Raw genomic sequence first — 17,949 nt, 5'->3', positions numbered from 1 at the left:
TATTATATATATATACACACATATATACATATACAGATTTCCCAACTTTATTATAGAACATTTTGAATCATTTTGATAGACAGTGTAATGTACAGTAGCAGTAATAAGAATACATAATAATAATTACTAGTTTTCTACCAAATTTAAAACTTAATTTTTGTCCATTTCTGTGAGATTAAGACTAAGACACTAGGGGGCAGCGTTGCTTTAAAAAATCACCTAGTCAACTTTTAACTAAACAGAACAATTTGGCTTAAAGACAGCTATTAAAACAGTTATTTTCTACTATGATTCAAACATGCATCATCTTCTTACTCAAACTACTGCTGCTGCATGACATGAACCTTTTAAATCCCTATTTTTAATAATAATAATGTATAATATAAAGGGTGAAATGTCAGACACAGAATCATCAGTAACGTTACAAACTCGCACAGTCGGTGTCTGCAAACCGCTTTAACGGAGAATAACGTGTGAAGAGAGCGTTCCTCGCCGCCTGATAATTTATTCATCGCCTGAGTCGACTTGTTTCACACGTGCAGGTGTTTTCTCGCCTTTCTCTGCTGTTACTGTGGCGTCTCTCTCACTCTCTTTCCTTGTCGTTCACACCCTGTGTTCCTGTTATCCCTCTGCCTGTCATGTTGTTACAGCTCCTTGCGCTCGTGTCAACGCGGCGTGCAACAAAAAATGTCTAGTTAAGTAAAAGTACTTGAGTATCAAGAGTACACGTTCGAAATATTGCAATACTACTGCCACAGTGCTTACATTTGGTGGTCAGTGACGTGACGTGCATATTTTTGTGTGACGTGCGTATTGTTCGTCAGGTGGTGCAACCGATTTAAACCAATAAATGATACGTTAAAGTGACCAAATGGTTTAGAAATGTAAGTTGTGTAGTTATTATACTGAATATATGAATTTGTGTATTAGTGTGTGATTATTTTCCTGTCTTCAAAGGTGAAGTAAGTAGCTTATAGTGCCATCTAGAGGAGAGGCTGAAATGTACAACAAAGAACTGCTCCTCTGCTCACCCCCTCCCTTCCCTGAGCGTTACGGTGTCCTCAGCCGGTCAAATGTCGTCCTCGTCGTCTTTCTCCGTGTCAGCAGATGAGGTTCGTGAGGCGAGGGAGAGGGCGGAGCTACAAGTAAAGAGACGCTTGATTTGTTCTCTCGCGTTTGTCCTTACAGGCTCCGGTAGAAACATGGCGTCTCTCTGCTAACAGTGGCTATGCAACTGCGGCCCGCGACCATGTTATTTTACATGACTTTTTGAAACACTACGAAAATAAAACAAAAACTATTATACAGCGACTAGACAATGCAGGAGCACATAATATGTATAAAAAAGTGGATTTTGGGTTATATAAACCCATAAATACTACATATTGTCCCTTTAAATGTAAAATTGGATGTTAAGGAAGCTTAAAACCTGACCTACAGAGAGCAAAAAAATAATAAAAATAAAAATGTTTATCTAATGTAGACACCTTAAGGATTTGTTGCCAAATCATTAATTTCAAAATAAATATTATGAATGTAAATATATTTGTATAAATATTTGGTTGTGCCACCTGACATTGAGTCAAGTGGCACAATCTGAGTTTTAGTGACTGAATCTTCAGGATCAAACCATATCCTGGCCTTCACCGTCCTCAGAAGTTTCTTTCTTTGTCTCCTGCAGTAATAGGTAGGTTGTTTGTGTTATTGTTGTTGGGTGATTGTTGCAGTAAAAACCTTGAGGGGAACAGATTATCAGTTTATCAGATTATCTTCCCTAAAACAACCTGGAATTTACGAGCGCGGAGTGGACTCTCCCTCCTCTCTGAAACGAATGAATGGTGTTTCTGTTGGACGTGATTATTGTCCAGATAACCTCACTGACCCTGATGAACTCGCAGTGTTATCGGCTAACGATGGCGCTAATGTGATTAATCTGCAGTTATGCTGCTGAATGTGAATAAAGAAATCAAGTTTGAGTAATTACATCCAGTATAACCTCTAACTAGGAAGTGATTTATTGATCTGCACATGTACTATTTTACTATTTACCACCTGTAATTTTAACAAAAGACCAACAACAGCTGCACACTGTCGCTAATAAACCGTCTCTTACATTCAGATGTTATTGGGATGCGGAGAGATTTCGTTTTGAATTGTTCAAAATTCAAAAAATAGTGAGATAAAAGTGCTCCAGGTTCCATTAATCAGGACATAAATGACAAAACACATAACACATGCATGCATCCTAAAACAACTCAGGAATAATGTTCATATAACAAACTGAACTCACCAACAACAACAGTACAGACAAAATATTTGCATTAAAAAATATATTTTGCAGACTGCAAATTAAAATGTTATTTTTTGGGGGGAAATGTTTTTTTTTTCATAATTTTTTGGAAACTCGAGTTTCAAAGTCGAGATCTCGGGTTTCCAAAAAATGATGAAAAAAATAAATAATAATTTCATAAAAAAAAATTCAGATTTTTTGGAAACTTGAGATCTCGACTTTGAAACTCGAGTTTCCAAAAAAATCGGATTTTTTTTTTATGAAAATGTTTTGTTGAATGATGGAAAAAAAACATTTTCCCAAAAAAATTTTTTTTAAGAAACCCAAGATACCCAAGATCTCGACTTTCTAAAACAATTATGAAAGAAAAAATATGAAATTATTTTTTTTTCATCATTTTTCATCAACTCGACTTCTCGAGTTTCCAAAAAATGAGGCAGCAGGTGGAAAAACTTTTGTTCAAACCAACTTGATGTGTTAGTTATTGTGTTTATGTAAATGATGATGCTGCTGCCTCATCCTCACATCAAAACAATGACCCACAGACCCACTAACTCTCTCTCAGCCAGCTGCTCAGACACAGAGCCAGAGAATCCCCAGAGGGAGATGGTGATCCTTCACCACCGCAGGTCTGAAAACCTCTCCACCACACACACACGCACACACGCACACGCACACACTCCATCTCTCTCATTGCCGGTGAGGACGCATGCGACTGTGGCAGATCGAGCCCCAGTGTGAGTCCTGGAGCTGAACCAAGCAGCACCTCCTCCTCCTCCTCCTCCTCCTCCTCCTCCTGCCCGGCTCCCCTCTCCTTTACTGCGCTGCGTCGCCAGCGGACAGCAGCGTGCCAGGTATCATGACGCACCAGAAAATACAAAATTGTGGCACTTGCAGAGGATCAGTCTGAATTGTGCCATGTGCCATGTGTGACCACGAGGTGTGAAGACAGAGATCCATCCAGTGCGTCACGATCGCTGCTCTGTGATCCGGACCTTTGATGATGTCATTGTGTGTTTTCAGATCGATCCGCGCTCTGCTCCTCCTGATGGACTGACTCACTGACGCGTCTGCGGGAGCGACGAGATCCGCGCGCTCCGCCGTGCGTGTGTGCGCGCGTGTGTCGGTGCTGAATAAGGACGATGATGTGACTCCACCACAGGACTAAACTCAACTTTTTTTTTATCCCCCCTTTGAGGAAAAAGTGTTGGAAATACTTTAATTTGGAGTGATTTCGACAAACAAAGAAGAGACGCGTAAAGGAGCGCAAATGCGCAAACCTGGGATTATAACGATGTGTGTGTGAGTGAGTGTGTGTCGGCGCGCTCCTGAGCACCGCGGCCGCTCCGCTGCATGCTGCTCTCTGCCGCCGGTGTTTGGACACGAGCAGCCCGAGGATGGCGGCTGGGACCCGGGATCCGCCGGTCAACTCTTCCCCGGCGGTGGCAGCGAACGCGGAAGGCGAGGAAATCGAGGTTCTGGAGAGCACCGACGTCCTTCCTGTGGCTCCAGAGGACGTGAGTGAAAACTCTTTGACGTTCTTCCTTTATGACAACTTTTACCTCGTATTTTCTCTCTGCTTTATAGTGAGGCAAGGTCACACACACACACACACACACACACATATATATATATGTACCAGATTATGAGCCTGGAATAATCTTTCTCCATCAGTTTAAAGATAACAGATGATGCAGACAATTGCTTAACTTAAATTAACATCTATTGATCAACTCCTCTCTCCAATCTGCTTTATACATCTGCACTGCAGTGTTTTAAATATATATGTATATATAATATTAAATAAATGTGGTCATCAGATTCATAACAAATACACGTTATTTAGGGTGAAAAAACACCCACAAACTTTAAGGGAATAAAAAGGATTACATGATGGAGCACTCTTAGAAATAAGGGTTCCAAAAGGGTTCTTCTACAAGGGCTGAGGTTCTACCTGGAACCGTTTGAAAAATGTTTTTTTCCCAAGGGTTCTTGGTAACACTGATGGTTCCAGTAAGAACCAGTTTGATCCAGAGAACCCTTTAAAAGCCCTTTCCTGAATAAAACATTTTTTTTTGGTGGAACCTTTATAAAAAGGTTCTACCTGGAACCAAAAAGGGTTCTCCTATGAGGACAAGCCGAAGAACCTTATATGGTTCTACTTGGCACATTTATTTCTAAGAGTGTAATTATGACTGACCTAATCCTTACCCTCACATGATGGGGACTTGCTTTTTGTCCCCACGAAGCAGACAAGTCCCCATAATGTGACTGTGTGTCGACAGTGTTAGGTCCCTACAACATTAGTAATACACTGACACACACACACACACACACACACACACACACACACACACACACACACACACACACACACACACACACACACACACACTCTCCATTAGCCGTTCCAGAACCCTTTCACATTATAACAGAAGAACCCTCTCACTGTTGCCTAATGATCCAACATTTTTGCTGCCTTTTTATCTTCTGCTGCGGCTCATTGACCGTGATGATCTGATAAGAACAGCATGCGATTGCAGTGCCGCAATTAAGGCACACACACACACACACACACACACACACACACACACGCACGCACGCGCACACACACAGTTATCTATTATAGTCCAATATTCATCATTTCCAAACAGGTGGCGCTCTCTCCACTGTCGCACCTGTTCCTCCTCCTCACTCATTCCTCCCTCTTCTTCTCTTTTCTTGCTCCAGCAATGGAAGTCTATGTTTGACAAGGTATGTAGCGTCAATCTAAGGTGGTATAAGAAAAACAACTTTATTTGCTTTGTTTGTTTGTTTCACTAACTGTGGAGCTGCTGTGTTGTTGTCATCTGTGTGTGTGTGTGTGTGTGTGTGTGAACTGTGGACGACCCCTGACTTTAACTCAACACATGAATACAGATGTGTTTAACACTGTCCTGCTTAAAGGTCATAACACATCGGGAGGGTTTGTGGGAGACTAATGTGACATAATAATAATAATAATAATAATTTTTAAAAAAGGAGCAAGATTCATCATTTTAGTGTGAGAAATATCAATATTTGGTGCTTCAGTATGTTTTTCGTCATCCTTCATCCATTCCCCCTATGTGTCATGACATTACAGAGACCCTGAAGTGACACGAGGAAAAAAAAGAAAGTGACGAAAAAAAAAAAAAAAAATTAAATCTAGACTTTCATAGTCAAAAAAAAATCCTAATTTTTTTCATGATCACGACTTTGAAACTTGAGTTTCCAAAAAATATGAAAAAAAAAATGAATATATTTTTTTGTAAAAAAAATTTTTTTGAAATTTTTTGGAAACTCGAGATCTCAGCTTTGAAACTTGGGATTTCACTTTTTTTTTTCGTAGTTTTTGGAGTTTCCCAAAAAATGTGAAAAAAAAATGTTTTTCAAAAAAAAAAGGCATAATTTTTTTCATGATCTCGACTTTGAAACTTGAGTTTCCAATAAATATGAAAAAAAAAATTAATAATTTTATGACTTTTAAACTCGAAAACTTGAAATCTAGACTTTCATAGTCGAGATCTTGAGTTTCCAGAAAATGTTGAAAACATTTTTTTTCAAAAAAAAAAAAAATCCTAATTTTTTTCATGATCACGACTTTGAAACTTGAGTTTCCAAAAAATATGAAAAAAAAATGAATATATTTTTTGTAAAAAAATTTTTTTTTACATTTTTTGGAAACTCGAGATCTCAGCTTTGAAACTTGGGATTTCACTTTTTTTTTTTTCATCTTTTTTTTTTCTTCATGTCACTTCAACCTCCGTACATTATAATGTAACACTGGCTTTAGCATAAAAAAGAAGTGACTTAAATCTGCTTCCTTGCTGCTGCTTCTGTTTCTAAATAGTTTACACACAACTTTTGATGAGATTCTTTCTCTGTGTGAGTAAATACCACAATTCCATTGAGGTAAATGACGTGAATCCACTGGGTCTCAGCTGTTGGAGACGGCAAAACGCTCCACTTTGTAATTTCGTCTGATGGAACGGATGTATTTTTTACTGTTAGTGCAGTTTTTTCTGGGCCTATAGTTGGCGTAACATTCATGGAATAATAAATAACGTCTGTGGAGGCGAGAGCTGAGCTGAGCTCTGTGTGTGTGTGTGTGTGTCGTCTGCTGACACTGACCCCAATAATGCTATTAGGGTGATACATAATCCCGGGTTGTATTGATCTGACAGTCCAATCTCAGCGCTAACACACACACACACACACACACACATGGACACACACATACATAGATGACGCAGCCAAGAAAACCACATGAGAAGAAACATACACAGACTGGCTATTCATGCAAACAGCAGGCGGACACTGACAGACGGTTAATGGACACACACACACACACACACACACACACACACACACACACACACACACACACACACACACACACACACACACACACACACACACACACACACACACACACACACACACACAGTCTGCTACAGCACCTGCCCCCCATGAGGATTTGTATAAGTGTGTGTGTGTTTGATTCAGAGAGGCTCGTGTCAGGCTTACTCATTCAGTTGGAGATTGTGCTCCCGTGGGATTATGGGTAAATGATAGTTAGGGTGTGTGTGTGTGTGTGTGTGTGTGTGTTATTAATGGAGCATATTCTATGGACAGGCATTGAGTGGGCCTCTCAATCCGCCGCCTTTGAGTTTCCTCAAGTGGACGTCGTCGGCCCACAAACAAAATGTCGAGGTCGTCCTCTCGCTTTTATTCTTTTATTCTCTTAATCTCTTATTCTCTTATTCTATTATTCTATTATTCTCTTATTCTCTTCTCCCACAATGAGTCGATCCATTTGTCAGACGGTGCCTGACCTCAGATGAACCTTCTGGCCTTTTATTTTAGGGAAGTGAGTGACTGAAGCAGAGAAATGAAAGTGGCCACTGAAAACCATTTTTTCAATCAGCCCACACTCTTAGAAATAAAAGTCGAGCCATACAAGGTTCTTCGGCTTGTCCTCATAGGAGAACCCTTTTGGAGGGTTCCACCAAGAACCCTTTTAAAACCCTATAAGGGTTCTCAACATTTTACCCAACACAAAGATAAAACTAGTGCATCTACGTATCTCGGCGTGCGGGTTATTTATAGCAACAGTTATTTGCCAGGTTGGCAAGGCTGGATTATTTGGCATGTAATCCTCAATCCTGGCACACACACACACACACGCACACACGCACGCACACACACACACACACACTTCAAATTCAAAACACCGAGGTCTTTTAGGTTTCGTTTTCTGACGTAACTGGCAACCCGTGGTTGCTCGGCAGCTGAGACTCTACTGACTGCAATGATTGGTAGACGGCAGCCACATGCAAAAAACATGATTTCAAAACATAAACATGATTTGCAGTCTGCAAAATATTTTTCAAATTTGATCAAAATAGTTGTACTTTTACTTGTATTGAAGTCAAATTTGATTAAAATAGTTGTACTTCTACTTGTATTACTGTATTTAAGTCAAATTTGATCAAAATACTGATTCTTTTACTTGTTCTTAAGTCAAATTTGATCAAAATACTGATACTTTTACTTGTACTTAAGTCAAATTTGATCAAAATACTGATACTTTTACTTGTTCTTAAGTCAAATTTGATCAAAATATTGAGGTTTTTACTCTTACTTAAGTCAAATTTGATCAGAATACTGAGACTTGTACTTAAGTCAATATTTGATCAAAATACTGAGACTTACTTGTACTTAAGTCAAATTTGATCAAAATACTGAGACTTTTACTTGTACTTAAGTCAGATTTGATCAAAATAGTTGTACTTTTACGTGTATTACCGTATTTAAGTCAAATTTGATCAAAATACTGATACTTTTACTTGTTCTTAAGTCAAATTTGATCAAAATATTGAGGTTTTTACTTGTACTTAAGTCAGATTTGATCAAAATAGTTGTACTTTTACTTGTACTTAAGTCAAATTTGATCAGAATAGTGAGACTTTTACTTGTACTTAAGTCAGATTTGATCAAAATAGTTGTACTTTTACTTGTACTTAAGTCAAATTTGATCAAAATACTGAGACTTTTACTTGTACTTAAGTCAGATTTGATCAAAATAGTTGTACTTTTACTTGTACTTAAGTCAAATTTGATCAGAATAGTGAGACTTTTACTTGTACTTAAGTCAAATTTGATCAAAATACTGATACTTTTACTTGTTCTTGAGTCAAATTTGATCAAAATAGTTGTACTTTTACTTGTACTTAAGTCAAATTTGATCAAAATAGTTGTACTTTTACTTGTACTTAAGTCAAATTTGATCAAAATACTGATACTTTTACTTGTTCTTGAGTCAAATTTGATCAAAATACTGAGACTTTTACTTGTACTTAAGTCAAATTTGATCAAAATACTGAGACTTTTACTTGTACTTAAGACGAATTTGATCAAAATACTGAGACTTTTACTTGTACTTAAGACAAATTTGATCAAAATACTGATACTTTTACTTGTACTTAAGTCAAATTTGATCATAATAGTGAGACTTTTACTTGCGCTCTGCAAACACTCGACTGTCTCGTGAACAGATGGCCGTTCACTGGAGCTTTGCTCTGTGAATATCTCGTTACAAGACTCAGTGAAAAGTGTGGTATTTTCTGTGTTTCTCTATAATCCACATGTGTGTGTGTGTGTGTGTCCCCACTTGCCCTCAGCAGCTTAGAGATTAAACACTTTCACATGGCTGCCATATTTTCCACATAAGTCTCCGCCTCCGAGTGTGAGCTGTGAGCTCCCGTCAACGTCAACGTCCAAAGTTGGAATTCCGTCTCTCGTCGACCTCCATAAAGTAATGAATGTGAGGTGATAAAATAGCTCGGCTGACGTCATTAATGAATGAAAACCTCTATTCAGCCACCTGTTCCCTGTGGGACCGGTGTTTTCCCAGAGTTCCCTGTCATGTTTTTCAATGAGCTTGTTATTTAGACGCGCAGGACTGTGGTTGTTTAAACGCCATCACCGTCTGCGTCTCGGCCTCTCGTGCACGAGCACAGCTGGCGTCGCTGAAGTGCTCTTCACGTCAACGCTCCGGTGCTCTGGTAACTGCTGCTTAACGGTAAAAGACAACAGGAGGGAAACCCGCAGCTGTGTCGTAGCGGTGCTCGAGAGGGCGACGCGTCTCGCCGCGCACCGTCGGCTTCACCCGCGTTAGGAGACAAACGAGGTTCAGGCGATGAGATCATGAACAGAGGAGATGCAGTGAGGAGGATCTGCAGGTTTCAGGTTCAGGAGGAGGCAGCTGCAGGAAAAGTGTTGGTGTTTTTTCCGTGTGCAGCTCGTCCTTCTCTTGCAGCCGCACGACGTCCTCCATGTTAACTCTGTGTTTACTGTGTCGTGTTCTTCGTCTCTGAGGAATTCACTGGCGTCGTGACGCTGGTGTGACGTTAATCTCTTCAGTTATGTGTCAAAATGCATCCGGCCCAAACACAGACTAGAGCAGTGTTACTGTTCCAAACCACACTGTGGTGAGATGAACTGCACTTGTTGGAAATGACGCATTTAGTTGCCCTGTTATTGCTCTTCTTTACTCTTCTTTTGCTCTTCTTTTACTCTTCTTTGGTCTTTTGCTCTTCTTTTACTCTTCTTTGGTCTTTTGCTCTTCTTTGGGCATCTTTTACTCTTCTTTGCTCTTCTTTTACTCTTCTTTTGCTCTTCTTTTACTCTTCTTTTGCTCTTCTTTTACTCTTCTTTGGTCTTTTTTGGGTTTCTTTTGCTCTTCTTTGGGCATCTTTTACTCTTCTTTTGATCTTCTTTTGCTCTTTTTTGCTCTTCTTTGGGTTTCTTTTGCTCTTCTTTGCTCTTCTTTTGCTCTTTTTCTGCTCTTCTTTGGTCTTCTGCTCTTCTTTTACTCTTCTTTTGCTCTTCTTTGCTCTTCTTTTACTCTTATTTTGCTCTTCTTTGGTCTTCTTTGGTCTTCTTTTACTCTTCTTTTGCTCTTTTTTGCTCTTCTTTGGGTTTCTTTTGCTCTTCTTTGCTCTTCTTTTGCTCTTTTTCTGCTCTTCTTTGGTCTTCTACTCTTCTTTTACTCTTATTTTGCTCTTCTTTGGTCTTCTTTGGGTTTCTTTTACTCTTCTTTGCTCTTCTTTTACTATTCTTTTGCTCATCCTTGGGTTGCCTTTACTCTTCTTTTGCTCTTCTTTGGTCTTTTGCTCTTCTTTGGGCATCTTTGGTCTTTTGCTCTTCTTTGGGCATCTTTTACTCTTCTTTTTCTCTTCTTTGCTCTTCTTTTCCTCTTTTCTTTTCTTCTGCTCTTCTTTTCTTCTGCTCTTCTTTCATCTTCTTTTGCTCTTTGCTCTTCTTCTGCTCTTTGGGCTCCTTGCGTTTGTAATGTGCTGATTCTCTGCTCTTGTATCCATACTCTCTGTGCTATATCGATGTGCTTATCAGCCTAAATGGCATTGACACATACACAGATGGTGGTGGTAGTGATGGGGTCACAGTCTGCTGACCTGCTCATTTAAAAACGCCCGCACCGGTGATTGACAGCAGCTGAGTCGCGGCGATAACCCGCTGATGCTGAACCGCGTTTGTCTCAAAGTAGCCGTCGGCAGACATTTTTTTTTGTTATTGAAAGATATAATCAAAGCTCATCTTTCCCTGTTCCCCCGACGCTTCGCTCCGCTCGGCTCTAAATAGATTTCTTTAATGAACGGCACAGTTCCAGTTAGCAGAGTGTGAAAACAGCCTCTCCTTTTCATGCAGAGGTAAAAATAGCTGCTGCCGCGTGCACGTGTCGATCTGTAAATGTGAGAAAAGAAGACGCGCCGGTTTATCTGTAATTGGCCGCGACGACAGTTGGAAACTTCGGTTCGGTGTTAATTAAAATGCACTTTTTGTGTGTTTTTGTGCGCATCGTGAGTCAGTGATCGGAGGTCGAAGGAGGAGGCGGTGGACGTGAAAGCGCTCGGCGGTTAGGAAGACGAGTATACGACAGCTGCCGTTTTGGATGAACCGCTATTTGATTTTGTGTGCTCTCCATCTTCTCTTTCATCTCTCCACTCCATCCTTCTCTCCGTTTCATCCGTGCTCGGTCTGAAGTCGGATTCCCCATCAGAATTGAAAAGGATGTCACCGTGCAGCATCTCGTCGATGCTTTCATGTCTCATCTCTTTTTCGTTTGGAGGCCTCTTTGCCACGCAGAAGTTCATTAGCGTTGTAATGATGCCACTTCCTCTTCACCTATAAGTTGCATGTCATCTCACAGTATAGGCCCGAATAAATCATGACCGTGTTTGTTTTAAAGGCGAAGTAAGTAGTTTATAGTGCCATCTAGAGGAGAGGCTGAAATTTACAAAAAAAGAACTGCTCCTCTGCTCACCCCCTCCCTTCCCTGAGCGCTACGGTGTCCTCAGCCGGTCAAATGTCGTCCTCGTCGTCTTTCTCCGTGTCAGCAGTTGAGGTTCGTGAGGCGAGGGAGAGGGCGGAGCTACCGCGGCCGTAGCAGACGAAGCGGAGAGAGAGGAGGCGGGACTTCCTGCTACAAGTAAAGAGACGCTCGATTGGTTCTCTCGCGTTTGTCCTTACAGGCTCCGGTAGAAACATGGTGTCTCTCTGCTAACAGTGGCTATGCAACCGCGGCCCGCGACCATGTTATTTTACATGACTTTTTGAAACACTACGAAAATGAAACAAAAACTATTATACAGCGACTAGACAATGCAGGAGCACATAATATGTATAAAAAAGTGGATTTTGGGGTCATATAAACCCATAAATACTACACATTGTCCCTTTAAAGGTGTTCACGTGGCAGCACTTTCCAGTTCCAGATCTTCTCATTTCAGTCCGAAACACAGCGAGGGTCACACATATTCCCCAAGGCTGGATGTGTAATAACTTTCCAACAGGTCGTATTAACTGAGCTGGTGACAGAGTGACACATCACAGTGTCACCGGGGATCTCCGAGAGTGTGTAGAAAGAGAGAGCGCCACCTGTGTTTTCTGTCATTATTATTATTATCTTTCAATTTAAATTAAAACAGAAGCTATTTTTAAACACTGTTAAAACAATGTTTTGATAATGAAGTAGCAGTGCATCCGCCGTTCCAGAGGGGGGAGCTGCGCTTCTGAGAGCAGGTGTGCCGAATATGTCACTTCCGGGTTGAGAGATTTGAGTCTCAAATCTCGCGGCTGGGGAAACGGCGTCGGAAAAGACAGATTTCTATCGGCTCGTTTACAGCAACTAGGAGGTTTTTGAGCATGAAAACAAGTTAATGTATGTAAGTAGACCTCCATAACTAACATATATGTGCAACAGGACCACTCTATGTGCGCTTTAAATGAAAATGTAGTCGTATGGAATGGATGTTGCCAAAAGGTCAACTCGGGTTTGCAGCAGTAATCTCAGAACCCTTCAGCTATTGTCTGACGAGGATGATGATGACACTTACATCAGCAGTAACTCAATACATGGGAGGGAGGGAGGGGGGGGCACCAAGTACATAAAACTGTAAATATATACATCAGGACAGCCTGACCTGGCCTGGCCTGGCCTGGCCTGGCCTGGCTTGGCCTTATCCGACCCGCTCCGTGTCGTCTTACAGGGCAACGGTGCCATCGGGGGAAGAAAGCGCTGAAGTGGCTAATTCTGATTTCGAGGCTCTGCTCACTTACTGTGAAGTTTCCTGAACACGTACGTCCTCTGACTGCAGGTGTGTGTGTTTTCGTTGAAGAGGTTAATAAGAAGAAGAAGATAAGATTGCGGTGCACGTTTACGGCTCATCTTGTTCATCGCGTGTCATATTGGTCAGATGTGGCGTCTGTGATTCAGCGTCGGACGCTCAAAAACGGGGATAAAACAAAACGAGGTTGCAGATGGAGTCGTTTCCCCCGCAGATTATGAAATGTAGTCACGCTTACGGAGAAGAATAAAACATGCTTCGGGATAATCACAGATGGGAGAGTGTTATTTTTTTTTCAGGACGAGGAATGTGATTCTATGATTTTAGTGGCGCTTTTGGAATCGTATCTTTTACGCGGTAGATGTGAAAACACGGCTAAGTGGAACCTTGAGTCTTGAGTGGATTCTTATCACTGTTGCAGTCGTGTGTGTGTGTGTGTGTGTGTGTGTGTGTGTGTGAGGACATTTTGGCCGGTTGTAAACATGCTTTTACTCTTTTACTTTTTAACACAGCTCCTGAAATTGGTACAAAAACCCGTTTTCCAAGCCCTGGTGGTGTTGTTTCACACACTTTTTTGCTCTGGGGCTCCACCTGCAGATATTTTATGGTACTGCACCATGTAGATGTCGTTCATGAAGTAGATATTTGTAATTGTGTTGATTTATATAGCGGAAATGCTGGTCCTCACTTTGTCAGCAACCCGGTCCTCAGTATGCAGCAAGTACAAGAATGTGTGTGTGTGTGTGTGCGTGCCTGCGTGCGTGCGTGTGCGCGTGTGCGTGCAGCTCATCACGGCGCCTGTCACTGTCTGACACTGACGATGTCATCATGATAAAAAAAAGAGAGAAACATCCTCCAACAAGGTTGTGATAACTCATAGTTATATATATATATATATATATATATATATATATATATATATATATATATATATATATATATATATATATATATATATATATATATATATATATATATATAATAAAGTATGAGTAAGAATCCATTTTATGTGTCACTTTTTACAGGAGAGCGTCTTAAAAAGCAAACTTTTTAATGTGATGAATGTGTTTGTGTTACATTTTAAAGGTGTAGTGCGTGAAATTTTGGAGGGTTTTTGCAGAAAATAAATACATGATGATGTTGTTTATAGAGCCGCAACTCACGATTATTTTCGTAATCGATTAATCTGTCGATTATTTTCTAGATGAATCGTTTGGTCCATAAAATATATATAATATATATATAATAATAATAAAAGAAATGCTTGATTCAAACAAAGGCAGTTTGAGCTTTCTCTCTGTCCACATCTTCAAGTCAGACGTTTAATTTAGCGTTTATGCTAAATTTAATCTTCTCTCCTCAGTGTTATGGTGTCCCATAATTGGCACATCAATATAAGGCCGCAACTAAAGATTATTTTCTTGTATTTTGTTCCTTCTCTTTTTGTTAAAAAACATCGATCTCTGGAAATGACGATGTTCTCCAACGTCTCTGTTTTTGTCCACAAACCAAAACGATTCCGTTTGAATGATTTCTTTGTTTATGTGGAGCAAAGCAACAAAGAGAATATTCACATTTAAGCAGCGAAAACAATCAGAAATCTGTTTGTTTTTTTTTGTCATGAAAAATAGCTTCAAACCGACTATTGTGTAATTGCTTCAGCTCCAGTTGCCTTGGAAATAGCCTTTCATCTGCTAAATCTTACTTTCACTGCAGATCTCGTTATTTTGACTCTTTCTTGTGGCAAATAATCTCACATTCAAGTCTTCATCGTGTGCATATTTGCATAAAAACCCATAACCGTGCGTCTCTTGTCGGGCGCAGAAGCTTCGCCGAGTCTTGTTATTGTTTCAGCTCTAATCACAGAGACCGTTTCGTTTCTTACTTGCTGACCTTTTGGGAATGATGGGGGGATTGGATTAAAGTGGACCTAGACCTAGACAGGAAGTTCCTATTAAGGCTGTTTTTTTAGTGTGTATCTGCGTCATTACCTTGTTTATGAAGCCCTGAAGGTTCTAAACAAACAGTTCAGCCACTGCTGAGAACGCTGTGTTTTATTGTAATCTCGGGGCTCAACGAGATCTCTGAAAAAACCCGGTCCGGTTACGTAAACAGCGGTTCTCCTGAACAGCAGATCCTCCTGCTCCGGGCACTTGTCCGGGCACGTCCTGGTTGCGTACATTGAACCGCAGAAGAAGAATAACGTCCGTTGTGGAGGTGTTTCACGAGCGACATCGTCTTCTGACTCCGGGTCAAAGGTCGTCAAAGGGACTGCGGCGGGGAGTCGTGAAGAAGCTATTTTTAAACACTGTTAAAACAATGTTTTGATAATGAGGAGCAGTGCATCCACCGTTCCAGAGGGGGGCGCTGTGCTTCTGAGAGCGGGTGTGCTGAATATGTCACTTCCGGGTACTGGCCAATCACAAGACAGTCTGTCTTCTTGGGTGAGAGATTTATGCCTGAAACACCGCGGCTGAGGAGAGCTTCAGGGAGGAGAGATTTCTATCGTCTCGTTTACAGCAACTAGGAGGTTTTTGAGCATAAAAACAAGTTAATGTATGTAAGCAGACCTCCATAACTAACATATACGTGCAACAGGACCACTCTATGTGAGCTTTAAGACGAGTGCACAATTCTTTCCATCGCTGCTCGGGACGAGGAGACGCGAGAGCGATCGACCTCCTGCTTTTGTAGCTGACGAGTAAAAGCGAACGGTCGACATTAGCTCAGGAAGTGAGCTGTCAGTCATCACGGCGGAGGGCAGGTGTTTAGGCCACTTTATTCTTTTCTTCTTCCTTGTTCCCATTGAAGATTGACGGACAGATTGAGGGGTCACACTCCATGCAGATGGTGACCTTGTAAACGTGTCCTGACAGTCTCGCCCCCCCTTTCCTTCCCTTTCCTTTCTCTTTCTTCTTTTGGGGATCTGAAGTAAATAAGTGCAGGGCCTCCCCTCGGGCTGCAGCCTCAGCCTCAGGCTCGGGCTCGGGTCCATTCGCCGACTATTAGAGATCGTAAATCTCCACGGTGAATGGAACTGCTGCAGGTTTTTTGATGGTGTTGTTGGGGGGGGGGGGGGGGGGGGGCTGACCTCAGGGCAGGCCTGCAGCACAGGAAGGAGCTGAATGAAAGACAGACAGACAGCATGGACACGGCTCATTAAACAAATGTCGCTCGGCTCTTTTTGTCTGCCTTCTTCTTCTTCTTCTTCTTCTGTGAATAGCTGCTGGATCTGTGTGCGGCTGCAGCAGCAGCAGCAGCAGCGAGGAGGTGTTTGATCGTTGGGTCTGGTCTGGCGGTAATGAGGGGGCTCTCACCTCGCTGTAAATGGGAGGTTTGGGGGTGAAAAGGTCACCGATCTTTGTCTTTGTCCCTGTGGATGGATACTCCATCACACCTTTGTGTGTGTGTGTGAGTGGTTTTTGACTTGTGTTTGTTTACGATTGTGTTGTGTTGTGGTTCTATGGGGTCCCATCCTGATAGGAGTTATCTTGGATTATGAATGTCTATGTAATCTGATTTAACCTTTATTTAACACCTCACCCTCAAAATATCCATCTGGACTTTTTTCTTTTGCTCATTTCAAACATAAAATGTCCCGTAACTAAGCGCTTTTGCCCATTTTTCCAGAATAACTTCCAACATGTGGCAGTTATTTACCATTTACTGCATGTTAAAATACTGTTTTAAGAATTTAAAATGCAGTTGTAAGGCGAGGCAGGTTTATTCTTGCACAAGGCAATTCATAGTGCTTTACAGGCCAGGAAATACATTGGAAATTAAAACAAAATCAATTAAAAATTGAATTATAGAAATTAAAATAATTTAAAATCAAGCAGAAATTAATAAAACATTGGAATGTCATTTAAAATCATTAAAAAAGTTAAGTTAAAATGGTTAAAATTGGCAATGTCAGAAAGCTGCAGTGAACAATAATGTTTTCAAGCCTGATTTAAACATTTTTGTACACGAACAACATATTTTGCATGATGAATTTGAAATTCAAACAGTGTAAAACTTCTATAAAACTCTCAATGTCCAAAAAAACAGACTAAAGATTGAAACTATGTACCGGTGTTTTTCCAACTCTCTCCTCTCTGACGACAAAGACGCTGATTCTCCGGTTTTCCTGAAACGGCGCGAGGGAAATTACCGTAATAACCACGTGTTGGCTTTAACGTGCAACTTCTCAGCTTTCAGAAACAGTTCTAATTCTTCCGATGGCACAAAATGCTAGGTGTAATATTTTTCTTTTGCTCATTTCAACCATAAAAAGGACCATAAAATGTCCTGTAACTAAGTGTTTTTGCCCATTTTTCCCAATTTTCACCAATATGTGGCGGTTATTTACAATTTACTGCATGTTAAAATACTCTTTTAACTATTTAAAATGAAGAAATTACTGCAGTTGCAAGGCAAAGACAAGGCAAGTTTATTTCTAACGCGCCAGTCTCACGCAACGGCAATTCATAGTGCTTTACAGGCAAGGAAATACACTGGAAATTAAATCTAAATCAAATAAATAATAAATGATAGAAATTAAAACAATTTTAAAATCAAGCAGAAATTAATAAAACACTGGAATGTCATTTAAAATCATTAAAAAAGGAAAGTTAAAGTGGTTAAAATATGCAATGTCAGAAAGCTGCAGTGAACAATAATGTTTTCAAGCCTGATTTAAACATTTTTGTACACAAATAAGAGATGTTGCATGATATATTTGAAATTCAAACAGTGTAAAACTGATAAAAAACAAAGTCTATTTGTCTCTCAATGTCCAAAAAAACAAACCAAAGATGGAAACTATGTCCAGGTGTTTTTCCAACTCTTGCTAAGACGCTAATTCTCCGGTTTTCCTCTAACGGCGCGAGTGAAATTACCGTAATAACCACGTGCTGGCTTTTAACGTGCAACTTCTGCTCGTGTGCTGCTCGTGCTTAAAAACAAGTGTCATTTAAAAGAGTTTCAGTTCTTTTTAGACGGTGGTTG

This window comes from Microchirus variegatus (genome assembly GCF_963457635.1).
Source record: "Microchirus variegatus genome assembly, chromosome: 23".
Classification (NCBI taxonomy): Eukaryota; Metazoa; Chordata; class Actinopteri; order Pleuronectiformes; family Soleidae; genus Microchirus; species Microchirus variegatus.
This window is presented reverse-complemented; position numbering follows the sequence as displayed.